The sequence below is a fragment of the Muntiacus reevesi genome, chromosome 3 (genome assembly GCF_963930625.1).
Source record: "Muntiacus reevesi chromosome 3, mMunRee1.1, whole genome shotgun sequence".
In the NCBI taxonomy this organism is placed as follows: Eukaryota; Metazoa; Chordata; class Mammalia; order Artiodactyla; family Cervidae; genus Muntiacus; species Muntiacus reevesi.
In genome coordinates this window covers 185793411-185820898 of record NC_089251.1, presented here as the reverse complement: position 1 = coordinate 185820898, position 27488 = coordinate 185793411, and the positions used below count along the sequence as shown (strand labels likewise).

Sequence of the window (27488 nt, the reverse complement as noted above, 5' to 3'; positions counted from 1 at the left end):
CACCAAAATCATAAGCAATAAAAACGAAAGCAAATAAGTAGGACTACATCAAATTAAAAAGCTTGTACACAGCAAGAGAAACAATCAACAAAATGAAAAAGCAACCTGCAAATGGGAGAAAATATTTGCAAATCATATATCTGATAAGGGATTTATATCCAAAATATGTAAAAAAAAAAAACTCATATAATTCAATAACAAAATAATAACAATAATCTGACTTTGAAAATGAGCAAAGGATAGGAATAGAAATTTTTCCAAAGATATGTATATGGCCAACAGGTACATGCAAATATGATCAGCATCACTAATCATCATGAAAATGCAAATCAAAGTCATAATGAGATATCACTTCACACATGTTAAAATGGCTATTATCAAAGAGACAAGAGATAAGTGTTGATGAGGATATGGAGAAAAAGGAACCCTCTGGTTCCTCTGGTTCCTGTTGGTGGAAATGTAAATTGGTACAGTCACTATGGAAAACAGTATGGGGTAGTTAATTCAAAAAATTATAAATAAAACTGTCATATTATCAGGCTTCTCTTGTGGCTCAGCTGGTAAAGAATCCACCTGCAATGCGGGAGAGCTGGGTTCACTCCCTGGGTTGGGAAGATCCCCTAGAGATGGGAAAGGCTACCCACTCCAGTATTCTGACCTGGAGAATTCCATGGATTGTATAGTCCATGGGGTCGCACAGAGTTGGACACGACTGAACGACTTTCACTTCACTTCATCATGTTATCTAGCAATCTCACTCCTGGATATAAATTCAAAGGGGGGAAAATTACTATTTTGAAAAGATATCTGTACCCTCCTGTTTACTACAGCATTATTTACAATAGTCAAAACATGGAAAATACCCAAGTCTCCACTGCGAAACAAATAGGTAAAGAAAATGTGGCATATACACACAATGAAATATTTATCAGCCATAAAAAGAAGTAAATCCTGACATTTGGAGAATATAGATAAATTCTGAGGGCATTATGCTAAGTACAATAAGTCAAAGAGAGAAAGAAAAATACTGAATGATCTCACTTAAATGTGGACTATTAAAAAAACTGACTTCATAGAAACGGGGTATAGATTGGTGGCTGCCAGAGATGACATTGTGAGGGAGACCAGTAAATGTGGTCAAAGCGTACCAACTTCCAGTTATAAGATCAATAACTTCTAGGGATCTAATGTATAGTATGGTGACTATAGTTGATATACTTGTATATACTTTGTATACTTGAAAGTTGCTAATAAAGTAAATTTTTAAAGTTGTCACCACACAAAAAAATAAATGAATGAAATGAAAATGGTAGCTATGTGAGGTGACAGATGTGTTAACTAACCATATTGCGGTATGCATTTTGCAATATATACATATATCAAATCTTCACAATGTATAGCTTCAACTTACACAGTGTTACATGTCAATTCTTTTACAATAAAATGGGGGAAGATATTTGTTTAAAGAGCCTGATAGGCAGGTGAGAAGTTCAGCTTTCATTTCAGTGGACTGAAATCACTTCCCTTGGAACATGATATCTCTAAATCATCTGAGACCAGAGTTGTAGAGATTAGATGAAGGACTTTAGTAAATGGTATATATTAAGCATTTCATGTAGAGAACTACTTTATTTTACATCCCTTACACACACACCTGTGTCTTCCAGTTCTAGAAGAATAGCACCATGGACCATTGGCTGATCCATAGTATATGCTGCATCCAGCAAGACAAACACTGACGTGGCAAGATAGTATCTCCCAGCTGGTATTCTGGCAAAGCTTTAAGCACTGTTTTCCATTGTTCTCTTGGGTCAGATACTTCCGAGAGATGGATCCATAGAACCGACGAATCTCAAAGGACATCAATCAAATATCTTTTTCTATAAAGTGAGTTCCTAGATCAAAAACAATGTTGTGTGGGACACCAAGAATATGTAGAAATAATTTCATAACTCTATAGCAGAAACCTAAAAAGCCATGAAAGCAAACTAAATCCTAAATAATTGTCTATTGTAGTAATAAGGATTAATTGAAGGAGCCCTCAACATGGCTGATTAAGAAATGGGAATAAAACTAGAACTTGATGGGTCTAGAGGTAAAGGACAAACAAAGCTACTAAGCCAACCCCACTGCAAGGAAGCAGGCTTACCATCCACAGAAGTGTCCAAGGACGTCTGGCCACCCATGCAGGAAATGCCCACCACTTCGCAAGGGGCCTTAGGCTTGGCAAATGGGCTACAGCAGGAGTGAGTGCCTTATGGCAGAAGTAATATTCACAAATCAAGCACTAGAAAACATAGGATTCCCCTGGGGGCTGTCTCACTTGTTACAGAGGCCAGACAGTAGCTGAGTATTTGTGGAGTGTGGTCACACTCTCAGAAAAAAGGCTGGACCCAAACAAGGGCTCAGGAGTTCAGAGAGGAGCTCAGATCCAGAAGTAACTGTATGGTCTGAAGAGACTGACCCCAACCTACTCAGTACGTGACTTCAGGTGACAAGACTTTTCCATGTGACACATGTTGGTGAGGCCAGGGCTACCAAGATCAAGTAGAGCTGAGAAAGCAAGGATTAACACCTTTGTTTTATTTGTAACTCACCCATGCTTATTAAATTCCCCCTTACTTGTGTCTTCTTCTTCTATATCCTCTCACCTTGACCCGCATCATTTTTGATAAGAGAACCCTACATGCCTGTACTCTGGAATAGATATGGCCTTAAATATTAGTTTTTCAGCCTTGGTCATCTGCATTCTCAGAAGAGTCTAACACTAACTTGTCCATAAAATTGCTCAACTGTGTACTGAACTGCATTGGTTTTTTTAAAAGTATTAAGACAAAGTAACAAGGATTTACTTTCAGGAACCTTGTAATCACTCCCATATAGAGTGCCACTGTAAAGGCTGCCGATTTTGACATCAATATAACATCCTGGACTCCCTTGGAGAGCATTTTATAGGCAGAGTGGTGTTGCAATTGCTAAGGCAGCTGCATTCTTTCTGGAAAATAGCAAAGATTCTTTGAAGCAATCAAAAACATATAGTCATTGTGTATGTTAGCACTGCCCTTGAAATAACAAAAGCCTTTTGATAGGAGTTCTAAGCTACAAGTGTTTCCCGGGATGCTTGAGGATAATGGGCATAGACTCACACTCCTGCATTTACAGTTGACTCATCTCTTTTGTGACTCTTCCTGGTGAACAAAAAACAAGAATGAAATAGACATGAAATGAACATATACTGTGTTGTGTGGGGGACATTTTGCCTAGTTTTCAAAGAAATGGTTTAGCACACTGAGTTCAAATATAGGGAATTGTGGGAGTTATATGAGTTTATAAAGTACCCATGGGTGTATTCAGTCCAAATATAAGTCAAAGAATCCAACAAAATTCATATTATAAATGTGTCAAAGAGAATCAGATTAGAGCTTTGTGAATTTCTGAGAGCTTTTCGAGTTAAATCACCTATTTTTAAAAAATGAGTAAATGCCAAAGTAAAACCTTTTCTTAACAAAAACACTCTAATAGTAGGCAAACAAAGCAACAGTTCCTAAATCTCTGCCAATCCCGTGGTACTCCAAACCTCTTACCATGGCCTTCAAGACTGTAGTGTCTGGGTTTTCATCCACATGCCAGCTTCACCTTTCTTTCTGTCACACAGGTCACCTTGCAGCTAATTTTCTTTATACTTTGGGTTTTTGCACATTAAGTTTCCTTTGCCCTAGAAAAGTCTGCCTTCCTCCCAATTCACCTTACATGACTTTCTTCTTCTAATCCTTCAGGTCTCAGCCTAAATGTGACTTTCTAAGAGAGGTCTTCTTAAAATTTTGGTTCAAAGCAATCTCCACACTAGCAGGCTTTTTATGGAAATTCACAAGCTAATTGCGAAATGTTTATGGCAATGCAAAGGGCCAAGAATACCCAAGAGAATCTTGAAGAAGATACAAAAAAGCACTAAGGGTAAAAGAAAAGAATGATATATTGAAATACAACAAAATAAGAAATCTTCAGCTAATGATACCATTAAGACTGTGAAAAAAGCAAGACACAAATGTGTGTGTGTAGGTGTGGGTTTATGTAGTCTGTGTCCAGATATATAAAGAATTCTTCTAAATCCATAAGAAAAAGAAAGACAACCCCGTAGAAAAATGGGCAAAAAAACTTGCACAAGCACTCCACAGAATAAAATAAACAAATGACCTATCAACAAATGAAAAGATACTCAAACATCTTAGTCATCAGAGAAATGCAAATTAAAACCACACTAAGAAAACACATACACACCCTCTAAGATAGCTAAAATTTAAAACTCTGCCAATATCAACTCTTAGTAAGGATGTGGAAACAAATAGTTATTGCTGTTTAGTCACTTAGTTGTGTCCGACTCTTTGCGACCCCATGGACCACAGCACTCCAGGCTTCCGTGTCCTTCACCATCTCCCAGAGTTTGCTCAAACTCATGTCCATTGAGTCAGTGATTCCATCCAGCCATCTCATTCTCTGTCACCCTCTTCTTCTCCTGCCTTCAATCTTTCCCAGCATCAGGGTCTTTTCCAAAGAGTCATCCAAAGTATCGGAGTTTCAGCTTCAGCATCAGTTCTTCCAGTGAATATTCAGGGTTGATTTCCTTTAGGATTGACTGGTTTGGTCTCTTTGCAGTCCAAGGGACTCTCAAGAGTCTTCTCCAACACCACAGTTTTAAAACATCAATTCTTCAGATCTCAATGTTGACTATATGGACCTTTTTTGGCAAAGCAATGTCTCTGCTCTTTAATATGCTGTCTAGGCTTATCATAGCTTTTCTTCCAAGGAGCGATCGTCTTTTAATTTCATGGCGGCAGTCACTGTCCTCTGTGATTTTGGAACCCAGGAAAAAAAAAAAAGTCTGTCACTGTTTCCATTTTTTCCCCATCTGTTTACCATGAAGTGATGGACCAGATGCCGTGATCTTAGCTTTTTGAATGTTGAATTTTAAGCCAGTTTAAATTCACATTAATTTCTGTAGGAGTTAAATTCACATCAACTACTGTAGGAGTGTAAACTGGTACAATCATTTTGAAAAATAAAATTGGTACATCTACTAAAGCTGAGCATATAACATGCACAGCCAGCCATACAGTCATTCCTTGTTATCCGCAGTGAGACTGGTTCCAGGATCCTCATGGATACCAAAATCCATGGATGCACGAGTCCCTTATATAAAATGATGTAGTATTTGCATGTAACCTACTGCATCCTCCTATATACTTTAAATCACCTAAAGATTACTCATAATACCTAAAACAATCTAAACACTATGCAGATGGTTGCTGGCATGTGTCAAATCCAAGTTTTTCTTTCTGGAACTTTCTAGAACTTTTTTTCTCAAAATATTTTTTATCTGCAATTGATTGAATATGTCCATGTGGAGGAGCACCTGCACTATGATCCAGCAATTTCTCTAAGTATATAAACAAGACAAATGTATGCATATGATTTGCAGACAGCATGAAAAAGGTACATAAAAACACCTCATAGTATAATAGCTTGAAATTGGAAGCAGTGGAAATATCCCCAGAGCACCTAATGGGAATGGTTAAGTAAAATGTGACTTAACCATTCATACAACAGAATGCCAAAGAGCAATTTTTAAAAAGCAAACATTTAACAATGCAAAGGAATCTCATAAATAAATGTTGAGTGAAGTAAGCTAGACACAGAGACTATACACTTTACAACTTCGTTTACATAAACTGAGAAAACAAACTCATCTATGGTGCTCTTGCAGTAGTGGAAAATACCATTTTCCCACATTAGAATTTTTTTTAAGTAGTATGTAGAACTAATGAAAAATTTATTTCTCTTTCCCACACTATATTTCTATGTCTTTCTTCTCCATCTTCATGTGATTAATTAACCAGATAATTTCTAGGTCAGAACTTCCAAAGCAATGACAAGGACAAACTGTGAAGGCATGCTGAGTTCAGCACATGGGTAAATATATTTGTCCAGTAAAAACTGAACGTTCCTTTAAAACCATATATTTGAAACAAAACAAAATAAAAATGTATGCACTCGTGCACACTCATATACTTGAAAACACAGGATCAGCCTGGGACTTTTCTGAGATTTCATATGTATAAATAATATGAGCAAGGGTTTCCCTCCCTCTAGAGCGGTAAGTTGTGAGAAAAATGGAGTCTGGAGTTGCCTACAGTCATTTTCCCAAACCATGAGCAATAAGCCATCCTTTTTAAATAATAGATAAAAATGAGGCCAATATGTGAGTGAGGTCAAGAGAAGTAGTATGTGGAGACAGAGCCCTGAAAACTTGGGCCCTTTGATTCATAACTTTTTTTCTGCTTTAAAGAGTTTGCATTGTGTTTTATCATTTGCAGTTAAAAGTCCTTGGGTACTCTAGACCAGAAGACAAATATATCGAAAAAACATTTGGGGGAAATTAAAGATATCTCTCTGTGTTTAAGCTATATAGGTTTTCATTAGACATATTTAAAAATTTTTCCAGACTGTTTTAGCAAACGTCCTAGTTACCAGTTATTTACCTTGAGTTGGTTTAATGATGTCTGTCAAGTCTTTCACACTCAGTTCTTTCAGATAAACTCTAAATTATTCATTTTTTTAAAAATACATCGGTTCCTTGCACACCCACTAGAGCCATTTTAAATGTTTTACTGATCATAGCATCTTCATCAACAGAAGTCTGGGGAAGGAAAGGGGGACAAAATTCAGAGCAACCATTTCCACAGTTTTTATTAACTTTGTGAAACGGTGCATCAAGAAAAAACATCACGAATTAAATTGAGTTTTCTGTATTAGTTAGAGACTTTATTTACTCATAAATTTTAAACTTCATCTAAGGTGCTTATTTCAGACAAATCAATGTGGTTTCTTTTGCATTACTAATATTTGGAAAGGTCAGGTATTTCAAAACATCTTTTATGTCATGAGTTGCCCCAAGAAAAGAATATCTGTTTCTGGTCATTTTAAGGAATGTGGTTAAGAATTGTCTGCATATAAGTTCAAAGGCTGTGATTTAAAGGACTGATTTCTGCTATTGAATAAGCTGCCATTTGGTTTGTGAAGAGATATCTTCTCCATGAGTTACGAATAGTCGTCAAAGACAGTTAACTGTTCCAAAGAGCAAAGCCATGGGAAGCCGCACAACTTCAAGTATCTCACCTCTTCTAGAAAGAATGGGAGGCAATGCAGTAGTATGATATTAAACCTAGAACCCAGAAAACATGATTTGTATACAACTCAGATCTGTGTACAACTAAGAAAGATTTGTATACAACTAAGAAAGAAAAGAAAAGAGAAAACATGTCCTTGGGTATTGAGGATTAGTATAAATGCTGTGGGGCTTCCCGGGTGGCGCTAGTGGTCAAGAACACGTCTGCCAATGCAGGTGACACAGGAGTTCAAGCCCTGGGTCGGGAAGATCCCCTGGAGGAGGGTACGGCATCCCACCGCAGTGTTCTTGCCTGGAGAATCCCATGGACAGAGGAGGCTGAGGGACTAGAGTCCATGGGATCGAAAAGAGTCTGACATGACTGAAGCAACTTAAGCACGCATGCACACATCAGCCTTGTGATCTAGACCAAAACTCAAGAAATAAACCTAAGGAATTCAAACTAAAAAATGCTCACATTCTTTTTTTTTTTTTTTTTTTTTTTTTTCTCTAGTATTCTTTTTTTTTTTTTTTTTTTTTAATATTATTTTATTAGTTGGAGGCCAATCACTTCACAACATTTCAGTGGGTTTTGTCATACATTGACATGAATCAGCCATACAGTTACATGTATTCCCCATCCCGATCCCCCCTCCCACCTCCCTCCCCACCCGACTCCTCAGGGTCCTCCCAGTGCACCAGGCCCGAGCACCTGACTCATGTATCCCACCTGGGCTGGTGGTCCGTTTCACCATAGATAATATACATGCTGTTCTTTCAAAACATCCCACCCTCACGTTCTCCCCCAGAGTTCAAAAGTCTGTTCTGTATTTCTGTGTCTCTTTTTCTGTTTTGCATATAGGGTTATCGCCACCATCTATCTAAATTCCGTATATATGTGTTAGTATACTGTAATGTTCTTTATCTTTCTGACTTACTTCACTCTGTATAATGGGCTCCAGTTTCATCCATCTCATTAGAACTGATTCAAATGAATTCTTTTTAACGGCTGAGTAATATTCCATGGTGTATATGTACCACAGCTTCCTTATCCATTCATCTGCTGATGGGCATCTAGGTTGCTTCCATGTCCTGGCTATTATAAACAGTGCTGCGATGAACATTGGGGTGCACGTGTCTCTTTCAGATCTGGTTTCCTCAGTGTGTATGCCCAGAAGTGGTATTGCTGGGTCATATGGCAGTTCTATTTCCAGTTTTTTAAGAAATCTCCACACTGTTTTCCATAGTGGCTGTACTAGTTTGCATTCCCACCAACAGTGTAAGAGGGTTCCCTTTTCTCCACACCCTCTCCAGCATTTATTGCTTGTAGACTTTTGGATAGCAGCCATCCTGACTGGCGTGTAATGGTACCTCATTGTGGTTTTGATTTGCATTTCTCTGATGATGAGTGATGTTGAGCATCTTTTCATGTGTTTGTTAGCCATCTGTATGTCTTCTTTGGAGAAATGTCTGTTTAGTTCTTTGGCCCATTTTTTGATTGGGTCGTTTATTTTTCTGGAATTGAGCTTCAGGAGTTGCTTGTATATTTTTGAGATTAATCCTTTGTCTGTTTCCTCATTTGTTATTATTTTCTCCCAATCTGAGGGCTGTCTTTTCACCTTACTTATAGTTTCCTTTGTTGTGCAAAAGCTTTTAATTTTCATTAACACACAGAAATCCCTTGCATTCCTATACACTAACAATGAAAAAACAGAAAGAGAAATTAAGGAAACAATACCATTCACCATTGCAACAAAAAGAATAAAATACTTAGGAGTATATCTACCTAAAGAAACAAAAGACCTATACATAGAAAACTATAAAACACTGATGAAAGAAATCAAAGAGGACACAAACAGTTGGAGAAACATACCGTGTTCATGGATTGGAAGAATCAATATTGTCAAAATGGCTATTCTACCCAAAGCAATCTATAGATTCAATGCAATCCCTATCAAGCTACCAACGGTATTTTTCACAGAATTAGAACAAATAATTTCACAATTTGTATGGAAATACAAAAAACCTCGAATAGCCAAAGTAATCTTGAGAAAGAAGAATGGAACTGGAGGAATCAACCTGCCTGACTTCAGACTCTACTACAAAGCCACAGTCATCAAGACAGTATGGTACTGGCACAAAGACAGAAATATAGATCAATGGAACAGAATAGAAAGCCCAGAGATAAATCCACGAACCTATGGACAGCTTATCTTTGACAAAGGAGGCAAGGATATACAATGGAAAAAAGACAATCTCTTTAACAAGTGGTGCTGGGAAAACTGGTTAACCACTTGTAAAAGAATGAAACTAGAACACTTCCTAACACCATACACAAAAATAAACTCAAAATGGATTAAAGATCTAAATGTAAGACCAGAAACTATAAAACTCCTAGAGGAGAACATAGGCAAAACACTCTCCGACATAAATCACAGCAAGATCTTCTATGACCCACCTCCCAGAATATTGGAAATAAAAGCAAAAATAAACAAATGGGACTTAATGCTCACATTCTTAATGTTCACGATCACTCCATGAATCTTTACCACTGGGGACCAAAACAGCAGGGACAAATAAACTATCATATGAACTTATCCAAACTACTGAGAAGTAACTCAAAATATATATCCTGGGGATGGTTGTTCATACCCATCAGTCACACGGTCAAGAAGCAAAATATATTTGCTATTGAAAGTCTAGTCAAACAAGTAACCTACTCTACCTTACAGTCATAACCTAAGAAGTACAGCCTCTCTCCTGGTAGAGTCTTACTGCATATATACATATATATCTAGAGTAACATGTCATTGTTAATCATTTATATTTTTCAATTTTTTATACACTGCAAACAATGGTTTTCAAAAATTAAGGACAAAATACAATATCTCCAGGGGTCATAGCAATTCATCTCCAAACAATGCAAATCCAACAACACATGAGTCATACACTGAGTGAGTCAGTCAAATCAGGGGCTGTGCTAAACTGGTGACTCATCATTAAATTGAATTCACATTCACGTTTTTCCTGTCACTCGAAGGCAAACACAAGAGCTTAAATTATTTTTTAAATGCATCTTCTTGACAAACACACCAGATTTGCAAGTGAAACTGGTAACTTAGTTTGATGTCAAGCTTCTCCGAAGTAAATCAAATAATCGAAGTAAATAGCTCAGCCTAGACTGAGTTCTGTGTATCAAAATCCACTGAGAGGTGTCAATCACACAGAAGAGAGAACCTGGAATGCCGGATCTCAACCTTCTTCACATCAGGGGCTTATAAAGGGAAATCAAAGTAAGGGAGAGGGAGCACTGAGTTCCCATGATCTTCCTGTGTAGTGTGGGCAGATCTTGGTATTTCCCTGAATCTCAGCTTCACTGCTGATGAACTTTAAATGATACAAATTAGCCTACTTGTCACACCAGTTAGGGTGGAGATTGAATGTATGGTTTGCTCTCTAAACCCCCAAAAGAAAAAGAAAAATGAAAAGCATCTCTACTCTGGTCCTGGACCAACAATACCTGTCATTCCCACTTACTATTGCTTTTGAATTAAGGCATTCATTCTCAAACCTGCTTAGTGATAGGGTCACCTGGGGAGCTTGAATAAATATCATTGTCCAAGCCCAGTCCCAAACCAACTAAATTACCATCTCTGGAGGTGGGGTTGAGGCACACACTGGTCATTGTTATAAATTACCCTAGTGATTCTGATGTGAAGCCAGCATTGAGATCTGTGAGAAGAATCCCATAGCTTTTATATCATCTGGGAACCAACTTGTTAGAAATGAAATTCCTGGGCCCCACCTCAGATGGACTGAGTCAGACACTTTGGGGACAGGATCTAACAATATGGTCTGCATTTTTATAAGCCCTCCAGGGGATACTGATGTAACCTAAACTTACAGAATATTTCAAGGGAATAAGGTATTAAAGATTCCAGTTAAAATTCAATGTTATCTAGAATAGTATCATGTTAAATCACTACACTGACTGTAGTACTTTTAATCTGTTCCTGAAAGAAAAGGACAGACAGTAAGAAAACTTAGATGGAAGAAGTAGAAAAAGAAGCTGTCCGACACAAGCATAATGTGAGGCACAAATATGAGCCAGTAACACAAGCCACTTTATAGTGTCACATTTTCTAGCTTGTATTTTTTTTTATAATTACTAAAAGATGAAAAGAGAACTTCCTTGGTGGCCCAGTAGTTAAGAGTCTGCCTGCCAATGCAGGAGATGTGGGTTCGATCCCTGGTATGGGAACCAAGATTCTGCATGCAGTGGGGGCACCTAAGCTCACCCACCACAAGTACTGAAGCCTGCTCACCCCAAAGCCCATGTTCTGCAATGAGAGAAGACACCGCAGTGAGAATCCCAACACCACAACGAGAGAGCATCCCCCGCGGCTGCAGAGAGCCTGCGTTCAGCAGCAAAGACCCAGCTCAGTCGAAAATGAAGCAAATGCAAAATAATAAATAAATAAATATTAAAAGACACAGGTAAAATTACATTGAATAATACTGATTCAACCTAATCCATCCAAGATGTTATCACTTCAACATTAATCAATATAAAAATTATTGGCGAGACATTTTACATTTTAATACCAAGTCTTCAAAATCTGGCATGTATTTTGCATTTAACAGTTACAATTTGGACCAGCTGTATTTCAAGCTCTCAATAGCCTCATGCAGCCAATGACTACCATACTGGATAGAAGACATCTAGATGCTTGCTTCTCAAACTTCAGCATACAGATGAATTACTTCAAAATCATAGAAAGGCACAGTCTGATCTAATAGATCCAGTATAGGGCTGCAGAGTGTCTTTTCTTATAAGCTTTCAGGCCTGGCCAGCTATACAATTTTGGGGGGACAAACACAAGATGACAATGCATGGTTCCTTGTTTAAAAAGCAGAAAAAAATTATATTCGAGGGTTCTGAAATATAAAATTTCTTCCTCTTTTCTATGATCTCTCTTCAACCCATCACAGTGTTTTGTCTTTGCTGATTAATGTTATATGACTTGGGCACTGAATGGGGAGGGGAGAGGAGTGTGGAGAATGGATTGAGCAGAGAACTTCACAGTCAAAGAGGGGCTACCCTGTAGTTCCACACGTGTGAATGTGCCGCTTCATCTGGTGTACTTTATTTATTTATTTTTGGTCACAACATGCAGCTTGTGGGATCCTAGTTCCCTGACCAGGGATTGAACCCATGCCCTTGGCAGTGAAAGATCAGAGTCCTAACCACTGGACCACCAGAAAATTCCTTGCTGTTGTTCTTTATGTTATAAAACCTGAAACTCTACATACAGAATAAATAAATCTACATACACAGTAGTTCTAAAATTTCCAAGATTTTATACCACAAATGTAGGTCTTTTTGCTTCCCTGTGAGGAAAAATTGCCTCTTTCAAACCTGAATCCCTTTACCTCCAAGAAAAGGAGCCTTGGCTCTGAGAATCCCTGGCAGTTTGACTCAAATGAGACAAATAAGCTGAACTTTTAAGTAAGGAGAGGTGTTTAAAGAAAAAGCCAGCATCCAGGAATTCTGACCTTTCCCTCCCAGGATCGTCCTCCTGGCATGCTGACCCAAAAACACACAGAACCTGACCATTTATCAGAAATAGTGTAGAAAAATTGGACATAGGAGAATGATTGGAGACTCTTATCCCAACTTTTTTATTAATTGATTGATAATCTTCCTTAAATCACAAAGGTTCTGAGGTGATTTAAAAGAATATATGCCATATAAGTATACAATGAAAATAAACACCAAGAAAGATATAAATCAGATTATATTGTTAGAATCAGAGGAAAGAGCAGGACAACACTTTATAGGCCAAAATGTCCAACTAAGTAACAATGGTTGGTTTGCAAATCATTTCTGAGTTTCTTGCCACCCAAAGTAAAAATGGGAACTCTGTCAGTTTTATTGTTTTCACACATCCTTCATTAGGAGAAAATACCAGTTTCCCAGAGAGAGCAAAAGACTTTCAGTACTTAAATCTAAAAGAAATTACCTGGATGCTGAGAATTATGTTGGATCCTGTTTTCAACAATATTAGAAGGGGGAGACTGGGGAAGTTGCCAAAACGACCTTACTCACCTAATTTTTTATGGTTTCTTTGTAAAAGGCAAAAGCACACTTGAAAATATGAAATAGAACTAATAGGTCTGTATTCCCTGTCAGTTGACTCCCCTGATTCAATTTCATATTGTATTAGTATATGTACATATGTTCTCACAGTTGACATCAATGATTGGCTGGGAATATTCCCTGGAAAAGGAAATGGCAACCCACTACAGTATTCTTTCCTGGAAAATTCCATGAACAGAGGAGCCTGGCAGGCTACATGTAGTCCATGGGGTCAAGAGAGTCAGGACACAATTGAGCACACACACACACACAGGGTAGAGAGCAAGTGGACACATAGGACTTGTTGCCAAGCATCATACAAGTTCCTGGAGCTGACGAGGTCTACTGCTGAGTGGGTATCTGACACCATGACAAGCTGCGACAGAGGCAGAGTGCGCAGGCGTGGTTGGTGGTCTCTGATGAAAGCAGCAGATCCCACCCGAAGGCCAAGTTCTTATAACCTATTACTATGATTATGGCTGAAAGCCACCTTCTTCTTCCATCTCTTAGACAGCCAGTCATGCCTTTCTTTATACAGAGTGAAAATTGGATAATGCAAAAGAGTGCAGGCATTTGCTGAACTTACACCAGTGACTACAATAACCGGTAGCCTCTTGAGAATGTTCAGATCTTCTGGATTAGTGTAAATGATTCATCTCTAAATAAAATGTCAGCCTGCCAGTGTCAAACTGCTAATACTAAAGTATTAGTTGCTCAGTCGTGTCCAGCTCCTTGCAATTCTAGGAATTGTAGCCCTCCAGACTCCTCTGCTCATGGAATTCTTCAGGCAAGAATACTTCAGTAGGTTGCCGTTTCCTTATCCAGAGGATCTTCCCATCCCAGGGGTCGAATTCAGTTCTCCTGCATAGCAGGTGGATTCTTTACCATCTGAGCCACCAGGGAATGCTAAAGTAGTTATTAAAATAGAACCAAGATACATGACCAAATGAGGTGACTGTAACATGTGAAATATGTGAAGCTGTGGCTCAAGCCCTTTTTGAGCATGAAATGAATGTCTTCTACAGATGCAGTATTATAGAGATCAAGAGGAAACTGTCAATAAAGGGTCTATTACTAAAAATTGCAAATTCTTTTATTTCAAAAATGATTTGCAGACCTTTGAAATCAAAGTGTGTAGATTAGTGTGTGAAGTAACAAGGGGATGGGTAAGCAGTTAGGAGTCAGTGGGCATGGGAGTCTGATATCAAGAGAAAGAGAAAACAAACTTTTTACAGGGTGAAGAGACGGAGGAACAATTACTTATAATTGTAAACTCTATGAACTTCAAGTTCTAAAATTCTATGAGACTATGATCATAAAGCAAGTAATAAATTTTAGTCTTCAAATCAACTCTCTCATATCTGTTTTAGGTATGAAAAATTCTGGATAGCTACTTCAAGTTACAGCAAAGTTAATGTATACACTTCAGAACTTAAACAAAGCATCATCACTTTTTTTTTTTAATTTTTTTTATTTTTTATTTTTCAGTGGGTTTTGTCATACATTGATATGAATCAGCCATAGAGCTACACGCATTACCCATCCCGGTCCCCCATCCCACCTCCCTCTCCACCCGACTCCTTCGGGTCCTCCCAGCCCACCAGGCCCGAGCACTTGACACATGCATCCCACCTGGGCTGGTGGTCTGTTTCACCACAGATAATATACATGCTGTTCTTTCGAAACATCCCACCCTCACCTTGTCCCACAGAGTTCAAAATTCTGTTCTGTACTTCTGCCATCACTTTTACATGCTAAGAATTTATTGTTTTGCCATAAAATTGGAGCTCTGATTTCTTGAGAATTTATTGAAGACATTTTTAAAATCCAATAAATGGTTAAAAGATGTGTCAATAGTCACTCTTGTTTTAATTCGTTTTTTATTTTAGCTGCTATGCATTATTACTTTACTTAGAGTTTTTACTACTAGCATTCACTTTAATGAATTGGATGTCACTCTTAATGGAAGAAAAGCAGTTTAATATCATCTGAAATTTGGTGGAGGTTTTGTAAAGTTAATTTTTCTCCAAAGATGGATCTTAAAAGTACTTCAACCTCATAAATTTGGAGCCAAAGTCATGTCAGTTTAACTTGAATGCTCAGTGACCCAAGAAGAAGCTTACTAACAGCTTTATTAGGCAAAGGAATATTGCCGAGTCTAGTAAAATTCTCACTGTCCAATCAAGTCTTCAGCAACTAAGTTCATCCTCATTCTCTTCAACTTCACAGCAGAAAGAATAACCTTGAGATGTAGGTCTCCTGGGGACTCAGCCTGCCGGATTCAGAGCCCAGCACCGCTATGAAATTAGCACCATATTTCCATCCTCTGCAGAGGAATTCATGAGTGGCCGGAACTCCCACTCCATATCACAGGTCACAGTTCGTAATCACAGACTGATGTGATTATTTACTTCATGTCTGTTAGTCCAACAGAACATGGGTACACAAATCGTGGGCACAGGGCTTACTTTGCACACCTCACTGCCCTGCATGGTGCCAAGCCCTTCCCTGGGACGTGATGCCTGTTTGTTGACTGAATAAGTGACAATGTATGCTGGGAACAGACTAACAAACTTCATTATATCTGCCTTACCCTTAATCCAAATGGGGGAAACAAAGAGAGATTTGGTTCTGAGTCTCATTTATACTTTAAGCTTTTCTAGTTATATTCTGTATAATATTTTAGTTAGACCATTTTAGTTAAAAAAAGTATGTTTTGATTGACTGGCATTTCATGTGTTCACCTTTATTTGGTAAATAATATGTGAGTGAGTCACTGTGTAATACACAGGAGGGTGCAAGGTGGTGCAGAGCTGAGGGCCAAGGAGAGAAAAGCTGCCCAGGACACGGGCCAAGAGCGGCCCGGGGCTTTTCGGGGACCATAGCCTCATAAGCAAATCGCAGCTGCTTTTGGGAGAGTTGCCGTTCAGGATATGACTGTGCACAGTCTGGAGGCTGCCATAGACGCCAATATAGACTTTCTGATCTTCTCTCATCTCCTCATTCTTCCCTCTCACTATCACCTCCTACACCCAAAGCTGGGGAGGGCTAAGAGATCCGTGTTAGAATGAAGAGATTGTATTTTCCTATTTCCTGCCTTAAGCTTTTGACAGGAAATCTTGACATTTTTCTTTCTCCTTTAGATTGATTTTTTCCCCAGGATAGATTAAATTAGCATCTCCTCCCACCCCATCTTCAATCTTTTAATGCGTGTGTGTGTGTGTGTGTGTGTATAGACAGATGGATGTGTGTGTTTAGTTGCTCAGTCATGTCCAACTCTTTGGACTGTAGCCCACCAGGCTCCTCTGTCCATGGGAACTCTCCAGGCAAGAATACTGGAGTGGATTGCCAGGCCCTCCTCCAGGGGAATCTTCCCAACCCAGGTCTCCCACATTGCAGGTGGATTCTTTAATGTGTGAGCCACCTAGGAAGCCCAAGAATAATGGAGTGGGTAGCCTATCCCTTCTTCAGGGGATCTTCCCCACCCAGGAATCAAACTGGGGTCTCCTGTATTGCAGGTAGATTCTTTACCAGCTGAGCTACCAGGTAGGTAGGTAGGTAGATAGATAGATAGATAGATAGATGGATGATTAGGTTACTAAGGCACTAGAACTTTTTTCCCCACTCTAGGGAAACAAACAATCCAGCGAGGTAGTCAGGCCAGCACTGCTCACTCAGCCAGCCCTGATCTAAAGGAGAAGGGCAGCCCACACTGGGCGGGGATAGGGGGGCGGGCTGGATTCTGAGGCAGGGTCACTCCTTCTGGTTGTCCCAGAAAGGGGTTCCTTTCCCAGTGCTCTTTGACCAAACTCCAAGGTGCATCTGGCCCCGAGTTCTTATGCTGATCACAGCACCTTCTGCCTACTTTGCCCTTCACTTCCATGTGAAGAATTCCAGGTTCCCAAATTACCCTCTCCGTCCCACTCACCCCCACCCAGTCCCTCTGTACCCAGATCTGGGAAGCCAGGCGGCAGACCTACGATGCTGATACACTGGTAAGAGTTAAAGCAATTACACTTTTTATATTATATATATTTATATTATATAAATATAATATGTATATTACATTTATATATGTGATCAGATGTAATACCTTAAGCAGTAATATACTTATATTTGAAACCAGATATAGTGCCTTAAGCAGAGAGAAGTGAATCTCTACAGGTGGCATTTGAAGGAGCACAGGGCAGGAAGATGCCCTGAGCCAGCAAAGGTGGGAGAATATTAAAGGCTAACAAAGGTGATGATTGGATTAGGGGCTGTGGTTCTTGGAATACACAAATACATATAAGCAGGTCAGCTTACTTGGTAATCCATATAAAACTGGTGAGACAAAAAATTCAGACACAAGCATTTGGGAAACAGGATGGAAGCAAGCCAAAAAGAGCTGTTTAGTTGGTGACATTCCCTCCAGTTTGGGTCAGAGGGTCACTGGACAAATATACTGTGTTCACACTCCACCAGCCAAGCGCTCACCACTTGACCCCTCAACCACTGCTTCCTCAAATCTAGGTCACTAAAACAAATTCCTCTCCATGTATGCCTTTTCTGGAAACCTGCATCTTAGTGTAGATGGTTTGAATTCTGTTTATTAACCTGAGCTACAGAGAAATGCCTTACTGTCCCATCCACTGAGGGCATGTAGACTTAGATTCCTTTTCCCCTTTAGCTTTCCTCAGTGAATTTTCCCAGTAATCCACAAAGAGAAGTAGGGGTCACTTTAAACAATTTTTTCAATTTTCATCTCTCAGTGACCTTGAGCCATAAAGTTAATCATGCCATTAAAGAACCTCTCTGTCACTTACAATTGAGAACAAAACTGAACTTTTTCTCAAAAGCATCTTAACCTCTTCAAACCCAGCCAAGCTTTACAGCAATCAGAAGCTTTCCCTTGGTCAGGGGTGAGGAATGGGCAGGCCCAGGTGAGGCCACAAGAAGCTAATGATGGGCCAAGCAATGTGGGAAAAACCAGCACCGCCATGATTCCTAGACGGGCCCCACTGGTTCTTGAGGCCAAATGCTGCTACGGCAGCAGCTCTGTATTTCCTCTTTGCTGCCATTCCTCTATCTTACCTCTTCTTCCTCCTCCTCGCCCTTTTGATTCAGAAGAAAAACAGCAGTGATGAGCCATCACACTGCATCTCACCTTCAGTATTTAATTTTGCTGACTCTGTAGGCTGAGGGCCTGGTCAGCATCCTGTCTGTCACATCTATTCCCCTCTCTCTGGTTTGGTCTCCCTGGGCTTCCCAGATGACTCAGCAGGTGAAGAATCCACCTGAAATATAGGAGGCACGGGAGAGCCACGTTCAATCCCTAGGTTGGGAAGACCCCCTGGAGAAGGGCATGGCAACCCACTCTAGTATTCTTGCCTGAAAAATCCCATGGATAGAGGAGCCTGGCCGGCTCGAGTCCATGGTGTCCCAAAGAGTCAGACACAACTGAGCAATTAAGCAAACACAAAAACCTCAAATCTAACCTAGCCTTTTCCCTCCCAAATTCCTCATCTTCTCTTCTCCCCAACTTGGAGACCTACTTATCCAACGTCTAATCACATAACCTCCTTGGTTCCTAAGAGGATGAGTCTCATGAGGCCACATCCAATAGTTTTTAATAGTTTGAGAAAATCTGGAAAACAAGGCTGTCTGATGCAAACAGGGAGCAATTTTACGAAGAAATGTGCTTATGGAGACAGAGAACTCAAGAAAGTTGTAGCCTTAGGCATCAATACGGGCAGAAGAGAAATCCAACTGTGAGAGCAAATGGCTCCTGGAGCATTACCAGTCCACCTGCAGTTGCAAGATAGTCAAGATAGAGCAAGGACGGAAAAGGGGCCACCACCATAGGCCACGCATGCACCAGGGATTTTAAATACACTAATTCAATTCCATTCCACAAATATTAAGAGCTGACGATGAACCAGGTGCTACGACACATGCCAGAGAAATAAAACGCATGTTTCCTGTCTTCACAGAACCTGTAGTTTAATGCACAAGAGACTTATTCTATGGAATGCAAAGAGTTCTGAGGGGAGAAATGGGTGGAATCGGGATCCCCAGGGGGATTCCTACACAGCCAAGGTCCTGGAAGCTTCTGTACACATTAACATCTCAGCTGGGAACTGAAAGCTGAGCAGGAATTACCCAAGCAAAACTGAGAGTTTAGTCTTGGCCACAGCCCTGTGAGATGGGTTCTACTTTCCCAGGAAGATAACCAAGCCTTGCAGGGTAAAATAGTTACTCAAGCTCCCAAATCCAGTCAGGGATGGATGGATAAGGGCTGGGTCCTCAGGACACTCGAAGCCCAAGGCTGGGCTGGATCCTTGTACCACACCATGCCTCTTGCCAGACCTCACTTCTTTATCTCTTCTGGCCACCTGTCAGGATGAGAATATCTGGTGAGAAAGGAAGGGAGGACAATGCTGACCTGTGGGGATGTTACCACTAAGCAACAAGCTTCCCCGAAACAGCATCCTTCCAATCACCTCAGAGTTCCTGAACATTCTGTCTCCCCAGGACAAGTTTGAGTATTCAAGTAAACATGTTCCTGGAAAAGGGCATGCAAAGGGTTTCCAAAACCAAACAGAAGCTTTATTTGGAGCAGAATTATTCTGAGGCCCTTCAAAGCAAAGTCTTTTGCAAACACTGTAACATCTCCCTTCTTGTAAAAGGAGGTACACCTGGATTATTGGGAACTGACTTTTCACATCACACCAAATCTCAGGAGATCAGAGACTGTTCAGAGACCATAGGAGAGAAAAAAAAAATTTTTTTCTTAAAATGTTGGCTTTCACTCTGACCTCATTCATAGACTGAAAATCCGCTGAGAAGAACATAATGAGGTGATTGACGTAAATACCCACTACTAAGTATATTTATTTAAAACCTGAGTGGCAAAAGGTAAACATTGTAAGATATTAATGAAGAAATAAAATAAATATTTGACCTTTTTTTATTCAGTGATATCAAGCTTGTTTGGAAACCTGCTGGCCAGATTTGAGCCCAACATCTTGTAGGTCACATGAAAGTCTGCTGAAGTAAAGAAAATTTTCTTTTAATGCGGTGAATGAAGGTGAGAGGCAGGTAGCCTGTGCTGGACACAGAGACGTACAGAAGTCATCACCACTGGAGGTCTGTTTGTTGTGCAGGTGACAAAAAGAAACACAGGCTTTACTTTGCACTCAGAGACCAAGATAGAAATAAATATCCTTGCAACCAGTCTAGGCCAGGAAGTCTTCCGAGGATGCTAGCTGAGCCTTCAAGGAGATTCATGTAAGTTGAGGATGTGCGCAGAGCTCACATACCTGCTGACTGGCTGGGATATCCCTGGCAGACACCTTAAAGCCTCATTCTGGTGAGATGCATTTCTTTCTCAGCCCTCTGCCCTTCTTCACACGGCAAAGTTCAAAAAGCCCTCTGTTGGGAGAAGCCTTTCTGGATGCGGCCTTTTTAACCATTAGCAGATTGCTACAGGGAGCCTGGCTCCACGTGAATGCCAACTGCCAGCTCTCTCTCTTTTCTAACACCAAAGACATTCACCCTGACCTAGTGCTCATGTCACACTTTTCTATTCCTACTGAAATTATCTCAAGTCGCCCAATGGTTAGTTCCAACTTTCTTAAATCTAAAAAATAAAAATGTTCTTTAGTTCTACCATTCCGCCTAGATTTCCCACATCTCTATTCTTGAAGAGATGTGATATGAATTCATCCCAATATCAGATATGAAAAATAAGTGTTAGTTACTCAGTCATGTCTGACTCTTGGCAGCCCCATGGGCTATAGCACACCACGCTCCTCTGTTCAAGGAATTCTCCAGGCCAGAATACTGTAGTGGGTAGCCATTCCCTTCTCCAGGGGATCTTCCCGACCCAGGGATTGAACCAGGGTCTCCCGCATTGCAGCAGATTCTTTACTGTTTGAGCCTCCAGGGAAGCCCCCCAATATCAGATACCAGTTATTAATTCTCTCTGCTTCCCTCTCTCTCATTGCATCCCTCTCTGCCACCACCAGGGTGAACTTGGAAGTATTAATAAGTCAGAGATAAGTCAATAAGCTAAGAAGTGGGCCTGCAATTCATTACATTGCAAGAGCTCACATTTCTATTGTCATAATCTGGGGTTCCTATTGAGTTAAATAGCTTCCTGTTCTCTGCCTTTACCCTCTCTCTGCCTTTAGCTCCCCGTACACTTATACCCCAGAGCCCCTGACCAGAGAATTCTAAGAACACTGTGTGTTATTTCAGTTCTTACATTTTATCTATAACTTGCTTCTCATGTTCAACAAGGCTGAGATAGTGACTGGAAATAGAATAAGACCTGAGAGGCAGAAGGCAACTGGCTCATAACCACTCACATTGGCCCTGTTGCTTCTCCTAACCTAGGGGAGTGGTCCAGGGCATGAATTCTGGAGCTGCATGATTCAAGTTCATACACCAAAATTGCACTTGCAAGCTTTGAGACCTTGGTCACTTTACCTGTCCTCTGTGTCTCTGGGTCCTCATCTGTGAAACAGGGAAAGGAACAGTGCTAATCTCTCAGGGTTGCTTCAAAGATTAAATGATTTAATAGATGTGAACCACTTAGCACCTTGTAAGCCACGATAAACACTAGAGGTTGCCACACCAGGCAAGACAAGCTCTGATCTTAGCCAGTAAAGGTTGATGCTTCCCAAATTAAAAAAAAAAAAAAAAGGAGAATTTAAACAATTTGTTTTTTCAATTTTTCCTTGACACTGCTTTCAAGTGTTTAGCTTAATGTTACAAGGGAGACCTGGGAGGTATTTTGAGGTAAAACTCATCATAGCATAGCATAGATATAGAAAAGCTATGCATGATTGAAAGATTTCACAAAGTAAATATAAAGTGAGATGGTTCCTCCCTCTGTGGACGTGGATAAACTCAAAATGAGACAGATTCTTCTGAAATTTCTTTGTGAAAAGATGAATTGTGCAGCTGGATCATAAGCTCTGGTAACCTATAAATAAATCTCTTTCTTCAAATCACGTTGTTGGAAGACAGCTTTTTATGTTGTAGCTTTTCATAGAAATAATTGACGCTGTTATGCTTCTAAAATCCTTCATCCTAAGAAGAGAAAACTTCATCTGTAGCTTGCCGTCATATTTACATTCTGTCCCTGTCTAGATGGTATTAAATGTCTAGTCACCAGGAAACAATCAGTGCAAATGCAGTCTTCAAGTACATGAAGGCACCATGCCTGCTGGACACGTTAAATACTGAGTGAATGAATGAATGAAACAGTTCAACAGTGAAGCCCTGAGCTGTTGTAGCAGAAAACCTATTTCTCTTGGGAATGATAAGAAATAATTTCCCAGATGACGCTTAACCTAAGAGTTACCATTTCCATCCATAAAGCCTAGAAGTTATGGAAAACCTCTCCCCACCACAGCCATAGAGTAATTTCACAGACATTCACAGGCATTTTATAACAGGCATCTGAGCAAAAGTCTCCCATGGCACCAATTTGCATTGCAAAGAGTTGCCTTTGCAGCCTTCCCAGTATTTTTGCTCTGTCAAGTGGTAGGACAACCATGGTCTTGTTTAATCAGTAATTCTTTTTTTTTTCTAAAATCAAGAAAACTAAACCCTCACTTTTCTAAGCTAATGAGTATCTAAAAGCAAAACTCAAGGACTTCTTCTTAGATATGCTTTCCTTTCATCTCCAATCTATGCTGTGATCCCTTGGGATGTGGATAACCTGTGAGGGCCCCAGTTTCCACATTTTTTATGTCTGAGCCTGACCCTGAAAAGTGCTTCTGCTATTCTGGCTACTGGCTAGGTTGATGGTTTGGCTCAACATATTCTTTTTTTTTCATTTATTTTTATTAGTTGGAGGCTAATTACTTTACAATATTGTAGTGGATTTTGTCATACATTGACATGAATCAGCCATGTATTTACATGTATTCCCCATCCCGATCCCCGCTCCCACCTCCCTCTCCACCCAATTCCTCTGGGTCTTCCCAGTGCACCAGGCCCGAGCACTTGTCTCATGCATCCAGGAGAACAGTGTGGAGATTTCAACATATATTTATTACCATATGATGGGCTCAGTTTCCCTCAAGCTCTCTTTGTATCCTCTCTAAGAAGCATTGCCTTTCCACCTAAAGACAAATATCAGGCTATCTGGTCAACCAAAGAGCCCCACCTTGTACTGGACTCCATAGGGTCAAAGTCTCCAGTGATCAACCTTCTCTTTCCTATTGCTGACTCCCACATATTCTGGCTGAAATACACAGAAACCACACATTGATCCATTTCATTCCAGGACTTATCTTACATTGTTACCTTCCTCTGGTCTTGCAATTCCAATGGTCAGCACTGTCAGTAACAATTATTATCTTTCTCTAGAGTCTGGGTTCAATACCTGCTTGACCCTTGATAGCATAGGTAAAGGTGCTATTTATCTTGTCTCTGTGGATTTAAAGAGAGAAAAATTGCTTCAGTTCAGAACCCATACAAAGATTATCTGCTCCTTTCCCTGTGGGATTTTTTATTCCCCCATTTCTTTTTACAAAACTTCTCCCTTTACTCTTATCTACCAGTGTAAATGAAAGATCATCTCTGTCTGTTTCTAACTGAAGTCTGTCTCTAACTGAAGAGAAGAAAAATCTAATGACACTTTTAATATCCATCAGCATAGTGCAGTCACATCCATTATTATGAATCACACATAAGAAGATGGAGCAGTTTTTGAAAGACATGCTTAGAACCAACCAGTAAAAATGGAAGTATCTATAATATTTGACATTTTCCAGCCAAATAATAATTGATTCACAATCAAGAATGAAATAGTTTCTAGCCCATGTTCTGGATAAGCTTCCTGGTTTTTTTGTGTGATTTTATGCAGGAGTGTAGAAGATCTCAAAAGTCAGAGAAATCTTCTAAAAGCAGATGCTAACATCTGCCATTAATGTGCATAGAAGAAACAGAAATCAAATAGATTTTTCTTAGACTTGCAAATTAGGCACCTCAGAGTGTACCTGAACTAATTTGAAAAGAGACTAGATTCAGCAACTAAAAGGCTAATGCTGTCTCTAAGATGCAGCCAATTGCAAATGAATCTTGCCCTTCCATTCCATTTTCCACTATTTTTTTTTTTCCAATTCTGAGAACTCTTAGGATACCAGTGTCAGTGTTGGAAGCCCAATACCATGAAGAGTCTAATGAGGAAAGATAGGCCATTCATTAATAACAGTGACTCTTTAAAAGTCAAATGCTTGCTTAAAACATTCCACAGGAATGCAATGGAGTCCTCTTTTACACACTACTCGAAGTTTAATACTTAACCATATCATGGTCCAGTGATTACAGGTCTATCCTGCCCTGAAGCATGTACCCAAGTTCCACAAGTTAATGGGTCATTCATCACAATGGATTTTTCTTAGCTCACCCATTTGCTTGGAATTCAGGATATACTGTCAACATTTCACTCTTTCACAAAATTAACATAGCACTATTAGGACTTGGTGTACTCTGAAAACATCTAGCAATCGTAATTCTACATTCAAACCCTGTGAATCCAAGAAATTTATCAAAAAGATAAGAGGCAGAGCAAAGGAGAACACTGTGTATATTTCCAGTTAATCAATTTTAACGGTTTTCCATTTACAGAAATTTAAAGATAGTGACTCAATATAAATTAAAGTATTAGAAGACTAAGAAAGAAATGACCTTTTAATGAAGGCTTGTTTAATTCCAGTGGCTTTGCTAAGTTATCCAATTTAATTCTCCCAACAAAACTGCAAGAAAGGCATTATTATCCTCACTTTACAGATAATGAAATTGAAGCTCAGAAAGGTTACCTGCCCCAACTTACATTTATTAACTGGATATATAAGCATTAAAAGTTATATATGGAATCAGAATTCACATCCAGGAACACCCACTAAACACGTACTGCCTTCCTAAAATCAATATATGGTGCCATTATTAGAACCATCAATCAATATTTTCTCTCTCATGTGAATAACAAAGTTAAATATACATTATTGAGAGTGGTCACTCTTAAAGAAGAAATTTTCCAAGACCAGTTGTTCCAAATCTGGCTAATCACCTGGAAAGCATTAAAAGTAAATATCTCCTAGGTCCAACTGCAGACCTACTGAGTCGGTAGTCTCCATAAACACCAAGTACGAGGCAACTTTTATAAGCAGCCAGTCAGGGGACTATTGACTCTTATGACAGTAATAATGAAAAAGAAAACACTACCACCTGGAGACACAGCATCAGTTTTTTTTTCAAATTATAGCAACAACCTTTGTTTCATCTCATCCCCATGTCATGTACACTTGCCGGGCAGGTTGTGGGGTAAGTGTTCTATCCTTTATGAATGTAAGCAGAAATCAAGTCTGATGGGGGAGCGAAACCCAAAGGAGCTTTCTGCACTTTCTTAGGTAAATATGGACCACCTAGGAAAATGAAACCAGGTTTCTATAAGCAGCATTAAGAATATGAATTTCACTTACTAGATATTCCTCCTTCTCCCTTTTCTCCAGGGTCACTCTTTGGAGAGTTTCAAGAGATGAATTGTCTCTACACAAAATTCATATCCTGATGTCCTAACCCCAGACTTCAGAATGTGACCGCACAGGTTGTTGCAGATGTCATTAGTAAGAAGAAGTCACTCTAGAGTAGGGTGGACCCCTAATCGAATATGACTAGTGTTCTTACAGGAAGGAGAAATTCAGACACACATTTACGTACAGAAAATAACATATGAAGAGGAAGGCAGAGATTGGGGTAATCCAATAAACCAAGGAAATGCCAAAGACGGCCAGCAAACCACCAGAAACAAAAGGAGTGGCCTGGAACAGATTCCCTCATTGCTTTCCGGAGGAACCGACTCTGCAAACACGTTGACATCAGACTTCTTCCCTCCAGAACTACAAGACGATACATTTCTGTTGTTTAAACACCTCCCTGTTTGTGGTACTTTGTTATGGCCGCCCTAGCAAACTAAGAGATAGGAAGCATCCCCCACCTGATGACTAGATCGCTTTTTGGCATTTTCATCAGAGGAGCAAAAAATTCAAAAAAATCAGCAAATACATTATCAATAGATTTCTGAAAGGCAGGTATGATAGTCATAGCTCTTAGGAGATACAAGTATCTTCTCTATAATGAATTAACTAAGAGAAATTGCTAACTTAGTCTAAATGCTGTGTTTTTTGTTTTTTGGTTTTGGGGGAGGGTGTTTTGGTGTTTTGAAGAAGAAAATTACTAACCAAAAAAATAATAAAATGGAAAAAAATGTCCTCACCCATCCTACCTTTAGGCTTTTCTCCCCTCTAATTAGTAGATAAATACCAGTTTGTATGGCAGTCATATAAGATAATATACAACAAACATAATCATGAACCAAAGCGTCATTCCACTTAGCCCCAAATGTTATGTTCTCACACTCCCAGGATTCTAGGATAAGAGGGCTTCACACTGTTTGCATTGTCTCCCTGGGGTGTAGAAGTAGTTACTTTTCAATTATACAGTAAACATCATATGATGCCCCAAAGCCCGTGTAGATATTTCAGAAAAAACTTGCTCCAAGATGCAAATAACTTAAGGAAATAAATTGAGCCTAACATGTCTTGGTCTTTCAAACAAAATTACTGCAGAGTTAGAGCTACAGGGCTTGGTCATGTATTTACCAAGTTCTACCTCAGATAGTTCATGATGCATCCTGGCAGCCACACACCCATTGTTTTGGTGGACAAGTCCTTTGGACTGGTTTTTCTTCGACTAATAAGCACACCTTCTAGTTTTGAATAAAAGATTTTGTAAAACCAGTCATGTATACATACTGTGACTGTTCATATTACATAACCTATTTTAAAGGGCACATCTCATGGGTGATTTTTATGATGCAAAGATAAGGTATGTGACCAATTAAAAGTACTTACAAGAGTACAAAGATTATGTCAACATAACTAGTGTTCAGCCAGTTATGTAATATTTCCAAATATCTGATTAGGCCACATATTGACCAAATATATGTGTGTCTTCTCTTAGTGTGACATATCAAGGTTATGCTCTATTACAAAGGAACCCAACATGAGTTACTAAATCAAGCACACAGTCCACACAATTCAGCATTTGGTCTGAAATGGTGACCTTGAGGGAGGATACATAGGAGCCTGAGAGCTCAGCTGAAAGCCTGAACTCACTCCCCTCTCT

General features: G+C 39.6%; 1 long non-coding RNA gene across 1 annotated transcript; it reads left to right on the top strand.

Moving 5' to 3' along the window:
- The first annotated feature begins 17146 nt into the window (after positions 1-17146).
- LOC136163335 (uncharacterized) lies at positions 17147-27008 on the top strand. The gene is made up of 3 exons (XR_010662221.1): positions 17147-17296; positions 17428-17514; positions 25814-27008. It is a non-coding gene; the product is annotated as an uncharacterized lncRNA (long non-coding RNA).
- The last annotated feature ends 480 nt before the right edge of the window (positions 27009-27488 follow it).